This window comes from Hordeum vulgare, chromosome 4H (genome assembly GCF_904849725.1).
Source record: "Hordeum vulgare subsp. vulgare chromosome 4H, MorexV3_pseudomolecules_assembly, whole genome shotgun sequence".
NCBI lineage: Eukaryota > Viridiplantae > Streptophyta > Magnoliopsida > Poales > Poaceae > Hordeum > Hordeum vulgare.
Genome location: NC_058521.1, coordinates 109179263 through 109199120, shown reverse-complemented (window position 1 = coordinate 109199120; position 19858 = coordinate 109179263). Strand labels below are relative to the sequence as shown.

The 19858-nt window shown below is 51.6% G+C and overlaps 1 pseudogene; it reads left to right on the top strand.

Annotated features, from left to right (window-relative positions):
- Positions 1-17162: 17162 nt before the first annotated feature.
- LOC123450329 lies at positions 17163-19442 on the top strand (annotated as a pseudogene).
- The last annotated feature ends 416 nt before the right edge of the window (positions 19443-19858 follow it).

The window sequence follows — 19858 nt, the reverse complement described above, 5'->3', positions numbered from 1 at the left end:
CAGAAAAATGTTCCAAAAACTTGGCAAAATAGTGACATAAACTAAATTTGTGAAACTAAAATTCTAGGTCACAGGAACTTTTTAAAAAGGATTTTTTAGTTGACTAAATAGCTATTTTGAATGGAATTATTTTGCCTCCTTCTATTTTAAATTTAAAAAATGTTGAAACTTTTATGTGGCATTGGACATTATTGTCTCTGTCACCTAATAACATTTTTGGGTTTTATATTTGGTCAAACTAATTATTTTAAATCCTAAAAGTAAATGCCAGAAAGAAATAAAAGAGAAATGAAAAAAAAAACAGAAAAACATACCTGTCGCCACCCTCCTGGCCCAGCCCACCAGAGGGGGGGTGATGGGGTCATGGTCCTAGGGTAGGGTCATAGGCCTGCCGTACACGTCCTATCCAAGGACTACCACACACAAAGGACAGGACCCTAAGTCTGCCCCGACTGAATCAAGGTATCCCCGTCATCCAGTCGGTAACAGGCCCTGAATCATCCAGTCGGTAACTAGCATTCGGAGGACACCAGGCTCACCGACTGGATACACTCGGTACGTCGTAACCTCTCCGGAGGGAAACTGCCGTACGTTTCCGGGTGCATCTATTGGCATTTAGAGCATACGTTACCTGTAACGTCCGCATTCCATCGCCACTACTCCACCCCTGAGTCAGAACCGTTGTGGGGGGCAGCGCACTCTATATAAGATGCGCTCCCCCACTGGTAACGGGGTTAGCAAATCTTTGTAATCCATATCACACTCGGGAACAAGCTCCGAGAGCACTGAGACGTAGGGCTGTTACCTCCACCGCAGAGATGCCTGAACTCATACAACCTCGCTGTAGCTAGGACTCTGCCCATCTCATTCGTACCCTACACATCTACTGTCAGGCATATACCCACGACAGTTGGCGCCCACCGTGGGGCAGGCGTCTAAGCGACTTCCGGCGAGTTTGCGACTACTTCCTTTCGTCATGTCGTCCGGTGGAGGTTCGAGCATGGGTCACCAGATCCTCTTTGGCGCTCTCTCCTTCGTCGTCGACGATTCGGCGTGGCTTCGGGATGCACCTCTCGACGTCGAGGCGCTTCCCCGTCGCGGGGCCACGCACTTCCGTGCTGGCGCTCACGGCGTTCTTCTTCTCCAACATCGGCTCCATTGCCGGCTTGCACCTTCGTCACGCGCCGCAGGAGGCGATCTCGCAGTCCGCGTCTACAACGTTGGGTGCAGCATGCCCGAGCGCGCCAGTTCGCGTCCTCTCTGGTGGCGGTAATGGAGTCTGTTGTGGTTGCTCCGCGTCCCCAGTGCTAGGGCTCGGTTCCAACTGAGCTCCCTTCCGAGTATGTGGGCCGCGGACCTGCAGCAGAAGTTCACATGGCCAACACCCATGAAGATCCCCATCATCAGGCTGGCCGGAACGAGCGCGAAGTCGGTGAAGCATCCGGTGCACGCCGTCCGCCTCGCCGTTCTGCCAGTCGGCACACCCGGCAGAGCAACGTAGAGTTGTTTCGCACACCTCTCCTCAACTTGGTTGTGGCAGCCAAGATCGCCGATTCCCTCCAGCTGACTGATTCAGAGGCAGGAAGAGGAATCGAGCAGATCCCTGCCGTGTTGCACACGGCGCAGCAGAAGAATTCGGCGGTCTCCCAGTCACACAATCGGATCCACAACAGTTCCGCCCATGCAAACACGCATCGGTCGGTTCACAGCCCCGGCTCCTATCAGCACCACAGGGGAGGCAGTCGTTCCATGATCCGTGAAGATCGCCGCCGTTCACGCACCCCTCCGCGGGGTGGGCCCTATGGGTCCCGACATCATGATGATCGGCGTTCAGTCGGTGACGCTTACGACCCAAGACCCGACGCAAGAGGGCGAATCGCCCAGCGAAGAGTCGACAGAGGTCGAGCTCACTGCGATGGCCTCGATCTGGATCGTCCAAGCGGCAGCAGGACCATCCTGTCCGGCCCCGAGTGTTTTAGTCGAGCCATCCGCTTGGCTGACATCCCGCCCAACTTCCGATTGGTAGCGGGAATCGGCAAATTCACGGGGGAATCCAAGCCTGAAACATGGCTAGACGACTACCGAGTGGCAGTCCAGATCGGAGGAGGGGACGACTATGTCGCTATGAAGCACCTCCCTCTGATGCTCGACGGCTCGGCACGAGCTTGGCTGAACCAGTTAGCCCCCTCAAGCATTTACAGTTGGGCAGATCTTGCCCGAGTGTTCATCAGGACCTTCGAAGGGACGTGCAAACGCCCTGCAGGCCTTGTGGAGCTTCAACACTGTCTCCAGAAGCCGAATGAGCCCTTGCGCGACTTCATCCAGCGATGGACGACTCTTTACCACACGGTGGAGAGTGTCAACGAGCATCAAGCAGTCTGTGCATTCAAGGCAGGCGTGCGATACAGAGAGTTGTAGCTAAAGTTCGGCCGGACAGGCGACATCTCCATGAGCAAGATGATGGAGATAGCTGCTCGTTATGCAAATGGCGAGGAAGAAGACCGCATCCGGAGCGGCAAACACAAGAAAGTCGGCGATACCGACGGAGGTAACACTCGGAAGCAGAAACAGAAAGTTCCACCCACACCGCAGGCAGAAGCTGCAGCTGTGACCACCGCCAAGTTCAAGGGCAAGGGGAAAGTGCAGTCCGCCCCCAAGAAGAAGCCGTTCAACAAACCCATCCTGGATCAGCCCTCTCCAGTACACACGAAGATGGATGAAGAAGGCAATCCCATATACGTGAAGCATACCACTCGGCAGTGTCGTCTCCTGATCCAGGGGTTCAGCGAAGGACAATCGAGTGAGAAGAATCCCGAGCAGGACGAGGAAGACAAGGAGGATCCGTTCCCCCAAGTCCATGCAACCCTCATGATTTTTGCTGATGTCGAAAGCAAGAGTCGGCTGAAGTTAGTGAACAAAGAGGTCAACATGGCCGTTCCGACTGCTCCCAAGTTTCTGAAATGGTCTCAGACTGCTATCACCTTTGATCAGTCGGATCATCCAACGCATGTCCCCACTCCAGGAAGATAGGCTCTGGTCGTCGACCCGGTGGTGAAGGGAGTCCGCCTGCGCAAAGTCCTCATGGACGGCGGTAGCGGACTAAACATCATGTACGCCGACATCCTCAAGGGAATGGGCATTCTGATGTCCAGACTCAGCGAGAGCAATATGCAGTTCCACGGAGTCGTCCCCGGGCGGAAGGCCAAGTCACTCGGCCAGATCGTGTTGGACGTCACTTTTGGCTCCAACAAAAACTTTCGCAAGGAGAAGCTCACATTTGAGGTGGTGGATTTCCAGAGTGCTTACCATGCAATTCTGGGCCGCCCAGCATACGTGAGTTTCATGGCACGCCCGTGCTATGTGTACTTGAAGCTGAAGATGCCGGGCCCAAAGGGCGTTATCACCATCACCGGCAACCGCCAGCGAGCCGAGGAATGCCTGCAAGAAGGATCAAGAATCGCCGACCATCAGATGGCGGTACTCGAGCTCAACGATTACAAGAAGACAGTCGACCCTGCCGACTTGATGCGCTCGAAGAAACCAGCTTCTGAGTCCGCGTTCCAGTCGGCGGGAGAGACGAAGAAAGTCAGCATCCATCCGACGGACGAGTCTGCCGCCCCGACGAACATCTCGACTACCCTCGATCCTAAATAGGAAGCCGAGCTCACCCAATTCCTCCGTGAGAACTAGGACATCTTCGCATGGAAGCCTTCTGACATGTCGGGTGTTCCCAGGGAGTTGGCGGAGCACCGACTGCATGTGGATCCCGTTGCTCGACCCGTCCGAGAGCGCCTGCGTCGGTCCGCCGCGCACAAAAGGAAGGCAATCGGAGAAGAGGTGGCCAAGCTGCTGGCTGCCAACTTCATTCGCGAGGTTCACCACTCCGAGTGGCTCGCCAATGTCGTCATGGTGCCCAAGAAGGACAAGTCACTCCGAATGTGCATTGACTTCAAGCACCTCAATAAGGTCTGCCCGAAAGACCATTTTCCGCTCCCCCGCATAGATCAAATTGTCGATTCGACTGCGGGATGCGAGCGTTTGTCATTTCTTGATGCCTACTCGGGTTATCATCAGATCCGTCTGTATGGTCCCGATGAGTTGAAAACAGCCTTCATCACCCCGTTTGGGTGCTTCTGCTACATCACTATGCCTTTCGGTCTGAAGAATGCAAGAGCTACCTTTATGCGCATAATCCAAAAATGCCTCCTCGACCAGATCGGTCGCAATGTGGAGGCATACATGGATGATATCGTAGTCAAGTCACGCAAAGGTTCCGACCTGCTGGCTGACTTGGTAGAAACATTCGCCAACCTTCGTAGGTACGATATCAAGCTAAACCCAGCCAAATGTTCATTCGGTGTTCCCAGCGGGAAGTTACTCGGTTTCTTCGTTTCCAAACGAAGGATCGATGTTAACCCTGAAAAGATCAGGACCATCGTCCGAATGGAGAGGCCGGTCAGAATACACGATGTTCAGCGGCTCACAGGTTGCCTAGCGGCTTTGAGCAGGTTCATCAGTCGACTCGGCGAAAAAGCACTTCCTCTGTACCGACTCATGAAGAAATCAGATACCTTCGAGTGGACAGACGAAGCCCAAGTCGCATTCGACGACCTCAAAGTCCTACTTGCCACCCAGCCGGTTCTTACTGCTCCGCTCAGTAAAGAGCCCCTTCTTCTATATATCGCGGCCACAAATCAAGTGGTTAGTACTATTCTTACAGTCGAGCGAGACGAGGAAGGCAAAGCTTACAAAGTTCAGCGGCCAGTGTACTACGTCTCTGAGGTCCTGACCCCTTCCAAGCAGAGGTATCCCCATTATCAGAAGCTTATCTATGGGACCTATTTGACTGCGAAGAAGGTTGCCCATTATTTCCAAGACCACTCGGTATCTGTCGTTTCTGATTCTCCTTTGTCGGAAATTCTCCACAATCGAGACGCGTCAGGCCGCGTGGCAAAGTCGGCGATGGAGATGCTGTACTACGACATCAAGTTCGAGGCCAAGAAAGCTATTAAGTCTCAAGCCCTGGCTGACTTTATAGCAGAATGGGTAGAACAACAGCAACCGACTCACATCTACTTGGCTCATTGGACAATGTTCTTCGATGGGTCTAAGATGTTGAATGGATCCGACGCTGGTGTTGTGATCATATCGCCAAAGGGTGACAAGCTCAAGTACGTGCTTCAGATACACTTTGATTCCTCTAACAACGAGGCAGAGTATGAAGCTCTTCTCTATGGATTGCTCATGGCCATCTCACTCGGCGTCCGTCGCCTGATGGTCTACGACGATTCGGACTTGGTGGTCAACCAAGTGATGAAAGAGTGGGACGTAAGGAACCCCACCATGACAACATACTGCACTGCAGTCAGGAAGATGGAGAAGAAGTTTGAAGGTCTAGAACTTCATTATGTTCCAAGACTGAAGAACCAAGCAGGTGACGAGTTGGCGAAACTCGGATCCACTCGGAGACCAGTCCCGAGTGATGTCTGCCTCGAGCACCTCCATCTTCCTTCAGTCAAAGAAGATCCCTTCACGGAAGAACCAGTACAACCCAAGAGCGCAACAGATCCGACTGAAGTCGATGTGCCTGTTGTGGTTGATCTGGTCACAGAGATTCTGGTTGTCATTCCCCATTGGACTATGCCGATCATGGCATATATCTTGAGACAAGAACTTCCAGAAGATGAAGTCCAAGCCCGGCAGATAGTTCGCAGATCGAAGGCATTCACTGTCATTGATGGTCAATTGTACAAGGAGAGTGTTTCAGGCATCCTCGAATGTTGCATTTCCCCAGAGGAAGGACAGTTGATCCTAGAGGATATTCACTCGGGAACCTGCAGCCATCACGCTTCTTCGAGAGCAATCGTGGCCAAGGCGTTCAGAGCTGGATTCTTCTGGCTGCAGGCCAACAGATGGCCAAAGCTATGGTCGACCGATGTGAAGGCTGTCAGTTCTACTCCAATAAGTCCCACAAGCCAACATTTGCACTAAAGACAATCCCACTTGTGTGGCCATTTGCAGTTTTGGGATTAGACACAGTCGGACCATTCAAGACAGGCCAAGGAGGCTATACACATCTGTTGGTGGCAGTCGACAAGTTTACAAAATTGATAGAAGCCAAGCCCATCAAGAAACTCGACGCCTCCACAGCAGTTAAGTTTGTCAGGGACATCATCTCCAGATTCGGAGTGCCTCACAGGATAATCACGGACAACGGGACAAATTTCGACTCAGACAGATTCAAAGGTTTCTGTAGGAGTCAGGGTATCCGAGTGGATTTTGCTTCAGTGGCACATCCGCAATCCAATGGACAAGCTGAGCGTGCGAATGGACTTATCCTTCAAGGTTTGAAGCCCCGACTTTTGCGCGAGGTAGGACACGCTGCTGGTGCATGGGTCACCGAGTTACCCTCAGTGCTTTGGGGCCTCCGTACCACTCCGAACAGATCAACAGGGCGATCACCATTCTTCCTCGTTTATGGAGCAGAAGCGGTCCTTCCGAGTGACCTGCTTCACAATGCCCCGCGAGTCGAACTCTTCTCTGAAGCCGAAGCGGAACAAGCAAGGCAAGATGGAGTCGGTCTTCTGGAGGAGGAACGCGAGATAGCACTCGCTCGTTCGGCAATTTACCAGCAAGATCTAGGGCGCTTTCACGAACGTCACGTCAGGAGTCGCACGTTCCAAGCTGGCGATTTGGTGCTCCGAGTGGATCAGCAAAGACCACACAAGTTGGCTCCGGCCTGGGAAGGGCCTTTCATCGTTTCCAAGGTGCTGAACAACGGAGCATACAGACTATACAATATTCAGAGGAAGACAGACGAGCCATGCACATGGAACGGAGATCTCCTCAAGCGTTTTTATATGTGATCATCGACTGAAGCAGTGTAACGAACAAGTTTGAAGAAATAATATATTCAGCAGATTCAGTTTTGTGCAGATTCAGAGTTCTCACACACAAAAAAAAAACTTAGCTGCGATCCTGAATCGCCTAAGTAGTAACCTTCTCCGAGTGTGCACTATACGTCGCACTCGGGGACTTAGCTGCGATCCTGAATCGCCTAAGTATTAACCTCCTCTGAGTGTGCACTATACGTCACACTCGGGGACTTAGCTGCGATCATGAATCGCCTAAGTATTAACTTCCTCTGAGTGTGTACTATACGTCGCACTCGGGGACTTAGCTGCGATCCTGAATCGCCTAAGTATTAACCTCCTCCGAGTGTGCACTATACGTCACACTCGGCGACTTAGCTGCAATCATGAATCGCCTAAGTATTAACTTCCTCGGAGTGTGCACTATACGTCACACTCGGGGACTTAGCTGCGATCCTGAGTCGCCTAAGTATTAACTTCCTCCGAGTGTGCACTATACGTCACACTCGGGGACTTAGCTGTGAACCTGAATCGCCTAAGTATTAACTTCCACCGAGTGTGTACTATACGTCACACTCGGGGACTTAGCTGCGATCCTGAATCGCCTAAGTATTAACTTCCTCTGAGTGTGCACTATACGTCACACTCAGGGACTTAGCTGCGATCCTGAATCGCCTAAGTATTAACTTCCTCCGAGTGTGTACTATACGTCACACTCGGGGACTTAGCTGCGATCCTGAATCGCCTAAGTATTAACTTCCTCCGAGTGTGCACTATACGTCACACTCGGGGACTTAGCTACGATCCTGAATCGCCTAAGTATTAACTTCCTCCGAGTGTGTACTATACGTCACACTCGGGGACTTAGCTGCGATCCTGAATCGCCTAAGTATTAACTTCCTCCGAGTGTGCACCATAAGTCACACTCGGGGACTTAGCTGCGATCCTGAATCGTCTAAGTATTAACTCCCTCCGAGTGTGTACTTTACGTCACACTCGAGGACTTAGCTGCGATCCTGAACCGGCTAAGTATTAACTTCCTCCGAGTGTGCACCATACGTCACACTCCGGGACTTAGCTGCGATCCTGAATCGTCTAAGTATTAACTCCCTCCGAGTGTGTACTTTACGTCACACTCGGGGACTTAGCTGCGATCCCGAATCGCCTAAGTATTAACTTCCTCCGAGTGTGTACTATGCGTCACACTCGGGGACTTAGCTGCGATCCTGAATCGCCTAAGTATTAACTTCCTCCAAGTGTGCACTATACGTCACACTCGGGGACTTAGCTGCGATTATGAATCGCCTAAGTATTAAACATCCTTCGAGTGCGCACTATACGTTGCACTCGGGGACTTAGACGTGACCAAGAATCACCTAAGTCTTAATCTTCTCCGAGTATGCACTAAGTGTTGCACTGGAAACAACATTCAAACAATAGAATAAATGTTTTCATTCCGACAACATGAGTTCAAAAATGATAGCTGACTCGGTGCGGATCAAGCTTACCCGCACCGATTTAAAAGTACGACCGCCAACAGAAGTGGCCAGAGTATATTACAGGTAAACACTCGGCATACTGAGGATCAAGTTCGATCATGCGTCAGCTGGGCCGACGTCCGGACTGGAGGGCTCTACAAAAGTGTCCAAGTCGATTCCATCTGCGATGCGGGTAGCAGTCTCAAGGAACGTCTCCATGAAGTCTTCGAATTGAAGCTTCTTCGTGTTGGCGACCTTCAGTGCTTTCAGCTTATCTTCCCGCACCTCCTTGCAATGGACTCGGACCAAAGACAGCGCAACGTCAGCACCGCAACGTGTTGTCGATTTCTTCCAGGATTGCACTCGGGCCGGAATCTCATCCAGTCGCGCCAACAGACTCCCCATCTCCTGTCACGACTCGTCTTCAGGCCAAAGCTCTTTCTCAATGCGGCCGAAGACTTCTCTCAATCGGCAGATGAAAGGACCCAATTTGCCTACGTGGATATGCGCACGGAGTAGATCCCGGTTGGCACCTTCGCTTAGTGGCACATTGTCCTTCATGGACCGCTCCACAGCCGCTGCTTCAGCTTCGGCATCAGTACAAAAATCTGCACCAAACGAGCAAATAGACAGTCAAAACCGAGTGTTGGTCACACGGTACAACCACTCGACAAAGCATAAGACTTACCTGCCAGACGAGACATCATCTGGACAGCCCAGTCGTTGACATACTTCTCCTGAGCTGTCCATCTTTTGTTCCGAACAACCATTTGATTGTGCAGTTCGGTCCTTTGTTTCTTCAGCCTTTCCACCTCCGCCACTAGCACCCTGTTTGCCTCCAGTGCCTCCTCCAAGGACTTCTCTCGTACTTCCAGTGCACTCTTCATGCCGGCCGTGGCGAGCATTGCAGCTTCCAGTTCACTAGCGTACTGGTTCCTCTCCGCTCTCAAGGCTTCATAAGCAGTTCCCATTTCACAAGTTTTCTGCATCAAGAAACAAAGAGTAATCAGCAAGTTTATCAGTTCACAGGCTAAGTTCTTAAGACACCTGCCGACGCAAGCAGTCGACAGCGGTCTCGGGGACTACACCCAGTGGGTTCACTGAGAGTGACCCCACTGGCATGCACCTCACGCAGGTCCGCCCTGTTGAGATGCATGTTTTCCTACGCCTCAAAGGCTAATTCTACTCCACCTACGTGCAACTTACTCTCGGTGACTCTTAACGCAAGAGCGCTCCGACTGCAATAAGTACTCGCACTCGGAAATATTGTCTACGGGCACAACCAAAATAAGACCAAATATATAAAGACAACTGTCGGTGCAAGCACTCGACAGAAGTCTCGGGGACTACACCCACTGGGTTCACTCGGAGTGAACCCATTGCAACAACAATACCACCCACTGGGCTACAGAAGAAAAGTAAGTACTTACTAGGCTACTTACTCGGATGTCGTCGCGCAGCTCCAAGCTCTGCCGATACAAGGCCGCAACGGAGTCATAAGCCCTCTTGGCCTCTCCGACCATCAGCTCCACCTGGATCATGGCCCCCTTGGCCGCCCCCACCTGCTCCTCTGGGACACGTCGAATGCTGAATTCAGCATTCGACGAACCGGGAATCGTGGAAAGTTCATGGGGCATCCCAAGGTTCGCCCAGTAAGTTCTTCACCCACCGGCGCCGGTTCAGTCAGTGGAGGCACTTCAGTCGGGGGAGGCATTTCGGTCGGGGGAGCGTTGGCGGCGGGAGCGGCAGCAGGAAGAGCGGCCTCAAGGACAGGCTCCACGACGGGGTCAGTTATCCCCTGGTCACCCTCGTCCAGACAGATCGCCCCTGACAAGCCAAATAACATAACGCCTCAGAAAAAGAAAAGGATGGCGCAGTCTACAGAAATCAAATACCCGACTCTCCCACAGCATACCTGGTTGAGACGAAACGACGTCATCCGCGTCCATGGGATCGTCCCCTTGGCGGGCCGGCGAGGTCGCAGAAGTGGCAACCCTGTCGAGTGAAGTCCATTCGGCTTGTAAAACAGGAGCTCACTCGGTTAACAGAAAGAGCCGAAAGCTAGATTCACTTACGTAGAGGTGACGGGGGCGGCCAGCCTCATCCGCGGCAGAGCCTTCTTAGGTTTGGGCCCACTTGGCTTGGGCGCCCTGGAGGACTGACCTGCAAGTTCAGTGGCCGCGTCCCTAGCCCTCTTGGTGCCTCTACCACTTGGTACCGCCGGAGCAGCAGGCGGAGCACTCGACGACGTAGGAGGGGCTGAAGGGACGGCAGGCTCATGCTGACGCTTACTCCGATGCTCTGGCCGCGGAGGTGGCGAATCCGACTCTTCGTCCTCATCCTCTTCCTCGCTGTTTTCCTCCTCCGACTCCCCGCTGTCGGTGACATATTCGGCGCTCTCCATGCTCCCCTCCTGGCTTCCTTCTTCCTCCTCCTCCTCCAGATTCCCGTTCGAGACGGGGGAAGACCAGTTGGTCCACTCCTGCATGAGGTTCAGTCGGAAATATTAAGCATCACACGGAGATATAAATAAACGACTGAAATCAAGACAGTTCAATGCACTCGGCTGATGCTGCTCACCTGATTCGGTGCAGGGTTGTCCGCGCTATAAGGCGTCACTCGGCGGGCTCCTTTGGGGTTCTCACGAGGACCCATCATTTGGAGCACCCAAGAGGTCACCTTCTCCTCGAGAATGCCCTCCACGTTGGTCCGAGTGGAATCCTTGGGCCCTGTGTAGTGCCACATAGCGTGGTGGCGGGTCTGCAGAGGCTGGATTCGCCGACTGATGAAGACTTCCAACAGGTCAATACCGGTGACCCCCCTCCTGACAACATCCACGAATGCCTCAACCAAAGGCTGGATGTCGTTCCTCTCGGCTTTCGAGAGGGCGAGTTGCTTGGGTGGAGCGGGGCGGTCTAGACTAAATGGAGGCAGCCCAGTCGACGCGTTCGGACAGGCTATGTCTTCGTAGTAGAACCACGTCGACTGCCAGTTCTTAACCGACTCGTTCAACTGGAGAGCAGGGTAGCTACTCCGACTCTTTTTCTGAAACCCTAAACCCCCGCAGAGCTGGACGAGATGCGTCTTGTCATCCGACTGACTAAGACGTTTGATGGTTTGAGAGCGGGCGGAGAAGATATGTTTGAATAAACCCTACTGAGGGGGGCAACCGATAAAGCATTCGCACAGAACAATGAAGGCAGAAAGGTGGGCAATGGCATTCGGAGGGAAGTGAGGGAGTTGAGCACCAAAATGATTCATGATGCCTTTGAAGAAGGGATGCGGGGGGAGAGAAAAACCTCTGTGAACATGGCTGAGGAGCAAGACGCGCTCCCCCTCCCGTGGCGCCGGCTCGACCTCGTCGTCCGTCGGTAGCGTCCAAGACTTATGCACGAGCTGGCCGTGCTATACTAGCTCGAACAAGTCCCCCTCCGTCACCGTGGAGGGGAGAAAGTCTCCCTGGATCCACCCCGCCGGCAACGGCCGCTGCCGCCGCTGCGCAGCCGCCACCTTGTTCTTCTTCTTCCTTGCCTCCATCTTGCTGGTCTGACCCTTGGTCATGGCGGCGAAGGCGAGCTCTCGAGAAAGAGGGGAAGGGAAGGGCGTACAGGCGCAGGAGGTGGCGAGGAAGATGGAGCAAGCAAGAGCGAAGGATTCGGCGATTGTAACCGAAAGGTCTCGTCGCCCAGAGTTAAATAAAACACCGACTGGGTCACTGGCGAGCGGGCCCGAAATCTTATCCACCCAACCAACCGCGACGGTATCGGTGGAGGAGTTAAAGGAGCGAGGATCGAGGAGTTAGGCGCTACTCGAGCGTGCTGACGTCGTCCCCGCTGAGCGCGCGGAACCCGAAATTTGAGATCTCGGAAAATCCGACGCTGTCAGTTGACCGGTCGCGTCAAAAGATGCCGTGGAAGTACTCGGTTTCCGACTGTCTGTTTCGCAAGCACTTACACTTGGAGCATTGGTCGAGAGACATAAAATGGATAGAGGCAAGCAACGCCCAAGCCGAACCTAGTTCAGTCGGATCTGAACCTCAAGCACCGCTTCTACGTTTCAACCCCAATCCATTCGGGGACTAATGATGGGGTCATGGTCCTAGGGTAGGGTCATAGGCCTGCCGTACACGTCCTATCCAAGGACTACCCCACACAAAGGACAGGACCCTAAGTCTGCCCCGACTGAACCAAGGTATCCCCGTCATCCACTCGGTAACAGGCCCTGAATCATCCAGTCGGTAACTAGCATTCGGAGGACACCAGGCTCACCGACAAGATACACTCAGTACGTCATAACCTCTCCGGAGGGAAACTGCCGTACGTTTCCGGGTGCATCTATTAGCATTTAGAGCATACGTTACCTGTAACGTCCGCATTCAATCGCCACTACTCCACGCCTGAGTCAGAACCGTTGTGGGGGGCAGCGCACTCTATATAAGCCGCCCTCCCCCACTGGTAAAGGGGTTAGCAAATCTTTGTAATCCATATCACCCTCGGTAACAAGCTCCGAGAGCACTGACACGTAGGGCTGTTACCTCCACCGCAGAGGGGCCTGAACTCATACAACCTCGCCGTAGCTAGGACTCTGCCCATCTCATTTGTACCCTACACATCTACTGTCAGGCTTATACCCACGACAGGGGGTCTCCCTGTCGTCTTCCTCCTCGTGCCAGAAGGCAGAGGAGAAGGAAGGCACGGCGCCCTCGCCACCTCCTGCTCGCGTGGAGCCTCCTCCTGTCTCCACCGGGCCAGCGCACGAGCCCGCTCCTTCCTTTATCTTCTCCTCCCCCTGCTCTCTTCTTTCCTCTCGCTCTCTGTCTTTCTCTCACGCCGCCATTGCCGGTCTGCTCAAGTTCATCTCTAGCCCGTCTCCGGCCACCTCTCGCCACCCCGACCGTCTTGTTAGCTCCGCCTCGGCAAGAAGCTCCTCATCGTCAACAAGCCCGAGCACCAGAGCCCCTACAGCCTCGCATCGACGTCTTCTTCCTCCTCCGACAACCGGAAGCCGCCGCCGTCGATTCGGTCGGACCGTCGCCCCTTCTTCGCCGCCGATGCTAGAAACGGAATGACTGTGAGACCTCGAGTCTTTCCCTCGTTCTCGCACGCGAATGAACCTCCAGAGCTACCTCCCCGTCGAGCTCCACTTCCGGCCGCCGCTAGAGCTCGTCGCCGGCTCTTTCTCCGGCGATTCCGGCCCCTCCCGCTACCCCTGCTCGATCGGCCGTTTCACCAGCGTCCCGTAGCCACAAACCGCATGCCAAATAGGGCCCTGTAGCCTCAGTTAGGCCATCTCCGGCGAGCCTCCGCCGCGGGTCTGGTCGCTGACGAGCACCCTCCGGTGGGCGTCAACGTGGCCGACCATTAACACGCTAATTAACCCCCCACAGACGCTGACAGAGGGCCCCACTAGTGAGTCAAACCTCACTTAGTGCGGGTCAGCGCGGGTTTAGTCTATGGGTCACTGACCAGTGGACCGGTCCACTGGTCAGGTTGACCTGGACCCGGCTGGTTGACCTGCTGACGCAGGGATGACATCAGCCTGACGCAGTAATAGTTTCTGATTTATTTTAATTCCAGAAAATTGCTGAAACTTGTAAAAATCATAGAAATTAAAATATAACTCTGATGGAAATAATTTATATATAAAAAAGTATCAGAAAAATGCAAGGAATCCATTGGTGGCACTTATACACATGTTTGGACAACTTAACTTTGCTGAATATGACAAATTCACAATAGGCTTATAAATGATATAATTGGATTTTGAAAATGACTTATATAGATCAAATAAACTTCTTTCAACCTCTGATCACTTGCATTAGATGAAATCAGCATCATGATAACTTGCCATGCTCATGCATCATTGTGAAGCATTTGCCATGATTAATTTCTTTCGTTTGATCTGTCAATAGACCTTGCGAGATGTAGTTATCACCGGCATCGAAGAATAGCTGAGTTCTTTCGATCAACAGGCAAGCAAAAACCCTTTGAACATTCCGACAAAATCCTATTCTCTCGCTCCTGCTCTCATTTCTATGCATTAGGACAAAATGATTCAATTGATAGTTGTATTACGATAGCTGCACCTATTCCCTTGCAGGACCTGATTTTGATCACAGTAATTAGCTAAACCAATGCAACCTAGCATACGTGGTAGATGCTTGAACCATATGTGCTTTACCCTGTTACGCTTCCTATGCTTAGGTTGAGTTTGGTCCGAGCATCGGAATGATGTAATGGAATGATCATGTCCTATTGATGAGAGTTAAAGATGTGAAACTGTTCTGGTAAAGGTAGCGATGAGAGGCCATGTAGGAGTACATTGTGGGTTGTCTCATTACCGCCGCATTTAGGACCCGAGATCTTGTGTTGGTGTTCCAAGACTAACTACTACCGCACATTGGGTTTCGGTAACTCGTCCCCTCTCGGCCTATTAACTACTCTGTTCTCAGTCCAGAAGTCGCAGTAGTTCGAAACGTTCATAGGTTGTGGCACGGCCTGCTAAGTGGATGAACGGCCCAGTCGGGACCGGCTTGGGGCCCTACTCACATTATTTGAGGCCATGTTGGAAACCTCGGCCGGACTTCCATTATGGGTTCCAACTCAGATAGGCGACTGTCTTGGGCGTGAGTCTTACTAGGTTAACGTCCGTGGCCAACTCCCTCGCTGGGCTTCCGCTTGAAGGTTGCCGAGGTGCTGGTTTTTATGTGCACTTGGCGATAAGTGGCGGAAGCATGTGTGACGAAGTACACCCCTGCAGGGTATCTATCTATTCGAATAGCCGCGTCCTCGGTTATGGACTGCTTGGATACTTACATGGTTCATAGATAACTTTAATGGTTACTCTAAAATGGTCCAGATAAGTGTGAGTGCTATGGATGGCTATCTCGTAGGATGACGAGAAAGGATTCATGGTGGTGCATTGATGTGGTGGTTATGTGGACTCGTGTGCGCTCTCTCGTAAGGAGACGAGAGAGATAATAAAACTTTGTTGTAGAATAGGTTACCCAAAGGTCAAAGCTGGCTTCTCTGCAATAAACCCCACAATTCCGTTCATTGATACTTGATGCATATGTAGTTAGCACTGATGTAAGACTTGCTGAGTACCTTCGTACTCACTGTTGCTTATTCACATTTTTGCATAATAGACGCCGCTCTCTCTACGTTATCTCTTGACGTTAACATCGATGGTTTAACTTGGGAACCCAGACAGTGATCTGGCTCCTATGGTAGGGTCGTTGTAGCTTTTAGGCTCTTCCAGCCACTTTTAGTAGATGTCTGTACCCAGACATGTAACTTCCGCTTGATGCTTGTATGCTCTGAACGTTGGGTCATGTGACCCCTTCTGTTTGTAACATTAAACTATGTTGGCTCTTCGGAGTCTATTAAATAAATGATGTGTTGTAGAGTTATGTTGTGATGCCATGTTGTATCTACACATATCGTGCATATTGTGTGTATGCTTGCAATGCATTGGTATGTGTGGGATTCGACACCTAGTTGTGTGCCTTGAGTAGTACTCCATACCGGGAAATGCCTCTTTGTGTTTCCACCGAGCCTTGGTAGCTTGCTACGACTCGTCTACACTCGCGGACTCATTGATTAACCGACATGTATCCTTCTTGGTTGTTGTGTCTGTCCCCATGGGGAAATATCACGCGGTGTAATGGAGTCCCTGTAGCTTGCTACGACTCGTCTACACTCGCTGATGACCGACACCTGCCTTGCTGGGTTATGTATGTGTGTCCCTGTACGGATATGCCACTTAAGTTCATAACTAGCCATGTCGACCAACGTTCTTTGACATATGATTGCTGGCAACACAGTCGTATACGTGAGCCAAAAGACGCAAACGGTCCCGGCCAAGGTAAGGTGGCAACCGGGGTGATTGCCGTGCGTGAGGCCACAAAGTGATACGACGTGTACATGCTGGAGTTGTATGGCTCAGGATAGGGGTCCCGACAGGATCCCCCCACCTCCGATCCGGATCCGCCACCCCAATCTTCTGCTAGATCCGGCGCCGTCGCACGCTCTCCTCTCCTCCTCCTCCCAGATCCGGAGCAGCCGAGCCTCTCCAAGCCGCCCGACACCTCTCGCTCAGCCACCACCCATCGTTCTGTGAGGCTGAGCCGTTGCCGCTGCTCGCTTGGTACCTCCGGCCTAGTTGAGTAGCTCGGATGGCGCCGCCGCATCTGCTGCCGCTGCTGGTGCTGCTGGCCGCTGCCGAGCTGCTCGAATGCGCGCGCGTCGCGGACATGGGCGGGCTGAGCCGGGCGGCGTTCCCCAAGAATGCGGTGAAAACAGCCTAGGGTTAGTTAGCTCTTCCCCTCCGTCCACAGCCTCGACTTGCCCAACAACGCTCTTCTCGTTCGCCAATCCCGCGGGAGCTCAATAATCGGACCACCGGGGTCCATGCCCATGGTGCTCCTCTCCGCCACCTCCCCGGCCAAGACGCTCTTCTGCAACGAGGAGCAGTACTCGACGTAGACCAGTGTCCTCCTCTCGGCCCCGCAGCCCAGGAAGTAGAGGGCGCGCGCCATCGCCAGGCTGGTGGGGGCAATGCGGCCGGTGGCCACAGCCGCCACGGAGATGGCCCCGGCGTTGTCGTCGTCGCCGGGGCCCGTGAAGGGGAAGCCTCGCGTGCTGGTGGCGGGCGGCGGCATCGATGGGCTGGTGCTGCGCTCGCGGCCGGGCGCAAGGGGTACAATGTGACGGTGTTCGACTGGGACATCAGCGTGGTGCGCGGGGAGGGGCAGTACCGCGGTCCCATCCAGATCTAGAGTAATGCGTTGGCGGCCCTGGAGGCCATCGACATGTCCGTGGCCGAGGAGGTCATGCGCGAGGGCTGCGTCACTGGCGACCGCATCAATGGCCTCGTCGACGGCATCTCCGGCTCATGGTACGTACGCCTGTCCAAGTTGATGACCTGTGCCTGCTCATGCTCTGCTCATGAACAGCTCAGCCGCTCTCTGTCCGTCTCTTGTTGCCGCTGTGTCTCTCCTAGGCTGCAGGGAGCATGCGCGCTAGACAATTCCGCGGTCGCGCTAGTATATTAAGTGGGCAACGTGCGTGCGTTACCTGAGCCTTTAACCCTTTATAGCTACACTGACCAGATGTTTAGGCCTGTTTGATGCATTTTTTTCTCTCTTAAAGCATGAATTAACAGAAATCATAATTCGTAAGACAGACCAGAAACAGACCTATTGGTGTTAATGGTCGTTGTTCAACAGTGGTGAAGTGAGAAACACGCATTCTAACTTCCGAATCTTGACTGGCTTAAGTTAATGTAGTTGTCAAATCTTCTTTTCGTTCACTACTTGTTGAGGTTGTCATAATTTTCTTTTACTCGAAGTACTGCTTGGATTTTCTAGTAACCATTTACCCTGATTAATGCTTAAAACTAAAGTTGGTCATTGGATCTTTTTTGTTTAGGCGAATTTTTAATATTGGTCTATACGTACTAGATATAGAAGAGGGATTTATCTAATAAACTGCACATATGGTTTCACATTCCACCTCTGTGCTCGCAATTTAAATGCAGTACATTTTACTCACTGATCCATCTTGAACAATCTAAATAGGACCCTGATAAGTGTCGCACGTTTGGCACGAGGCAATTTTGTCCTGACGTTTTTCTATGGCAACTTTCTGTTTGGATGGCAAGTTTCATTTTTTTGGATGGCAAGTTTAGATGTATAAATGTCAGGGCGGTGCTTCTTCGTGCCACACGTCACCTTCCCTGCTCACAATTAAGATTTAGCACTTCCTACTCATCAGTACACATTGATCTTAGGGGTCCCTGTATTGTACTATCATACTAATTCTTCCTACAGTTCTATTTCTCTTACATACACATGAGTCTTAAATATGCACTGAATCAGTGTTAGTGTGTACATGTCTGAAAAAAGGATACGGAATGAAGAAATACACACATGATTTTGTACTTGACCTACCATGCTCACAATTAAGATGTACCACTTTCTACTCATCAGTACATCAGTAAATCTTCTATTCCCATCTCGTCGTCACATAAATTTTTCTTGCACTTCTGCTAACATACTCTTGAATTGGCAAGGAATATTATTTAATCTGTGTGGAATGCTCAGTTTTAATAAACCAGCCATGCTGGTGATTCTTTTTAAGTGTGTGATGGTACCTCATTCTTTCTAACATAGTACTTCATTAATGTCCTGCACTAATTTTGTGTTCTGTATATCTGATGCAGACATATGCGGAATCAAAAGGTCATAACTTTGCACTTGATGCTACATTCGATGATGTTAGTGCTGCTGCATATGATGGATTGGTAATTCCTGGAGTCCGTGCACCAGAATACCTTGCAATGGATGACAAAGTGCTTGCCTTAGTTAGGAAGTTCTCAGACCCTAAGAATCCCATCGCATCAGTTTGCCATGGACAGCTGATTCTGGCAGCAGCTTGAGTAGTCAGGGACCGTACATGCACCGTGTATCTTGCTGTCAAACCAGTTTTGGTTGCTGCTGGTGCCAAGTGAATTCATCATCCTGTTTTTGAAAGCTCTTGGAGACTGTCGCAGGTGCAGACAAGAGAATATTGTTCCTCTACGGGGTAATACTTTGAGAAAATTCTCTCCTGGTCAATTCAGTTAATGTTCCTCCTTGTAAATATTATTTCTCATTTTTCATTACATATAAACAGTGTACTTAACGTGTTTGTTCTAATGACGTTCTAAACAGGATTACATGGAGGATTACGAGGTGATGGTCCCATTCCAGGCCCTGCAAGCCCTTGGCTGCCATGTCGATGCGGTTTTCCCTGACAAGGGTGCTGGGGACAAGTGCCAAACCGCCATCCATGACTTTAAGGGCAACCAGACTTACAGCGAGAAGCCTGGTCACGATTTCGCTTTGAACGCGTCATTTGACGGCGTGGATGCCTCAAGCTATGATGCGCTTGTGATTCCCGATGAACGTGCCCCCGAGTACCTCGCCCTGAATGAGAAGATCCTTAGCCTGGCCAAGTGGTTCATGGACAAAGGAAAGTCGGTCGCGTCGATCTGCCATGGGCAGCAGATCCTGGCTGCTGCTGGGGTTCTTCAGGTACGTGATAACTGATATCCATTAACTGGCTTCCCCTGCTCTGCATCAGTTCTACCCTTCCGGCTTATATCCGGTTCCGCTCTGAACAAAACAAAGCCAAACTGCATGTCTGTTGCAACACCTAATATATATCATTATCAGCGGTGTCAAATGTTGTTCTCCTGCTTCGTGTGCAATGATGTGTATATGTCACATTTATAGTTTCTCATTTGCAAGTATATTTATGGATCGTTGTTTATTAGTCAAGGTTCTACATGGTGCTAGTTTCCCGATCTGCACACTGATTATTGTGATTATGATCATGGTATTTATTGCGGATCAGTTGCTGGTTCTGTCTACTTTTTTCCATGGGTGTCGATATCAAGATTTTGATGTACTCACATCTGTCTTTAGTTTTGCATATGATGGTGAATCATTTAAAGTTATCATTA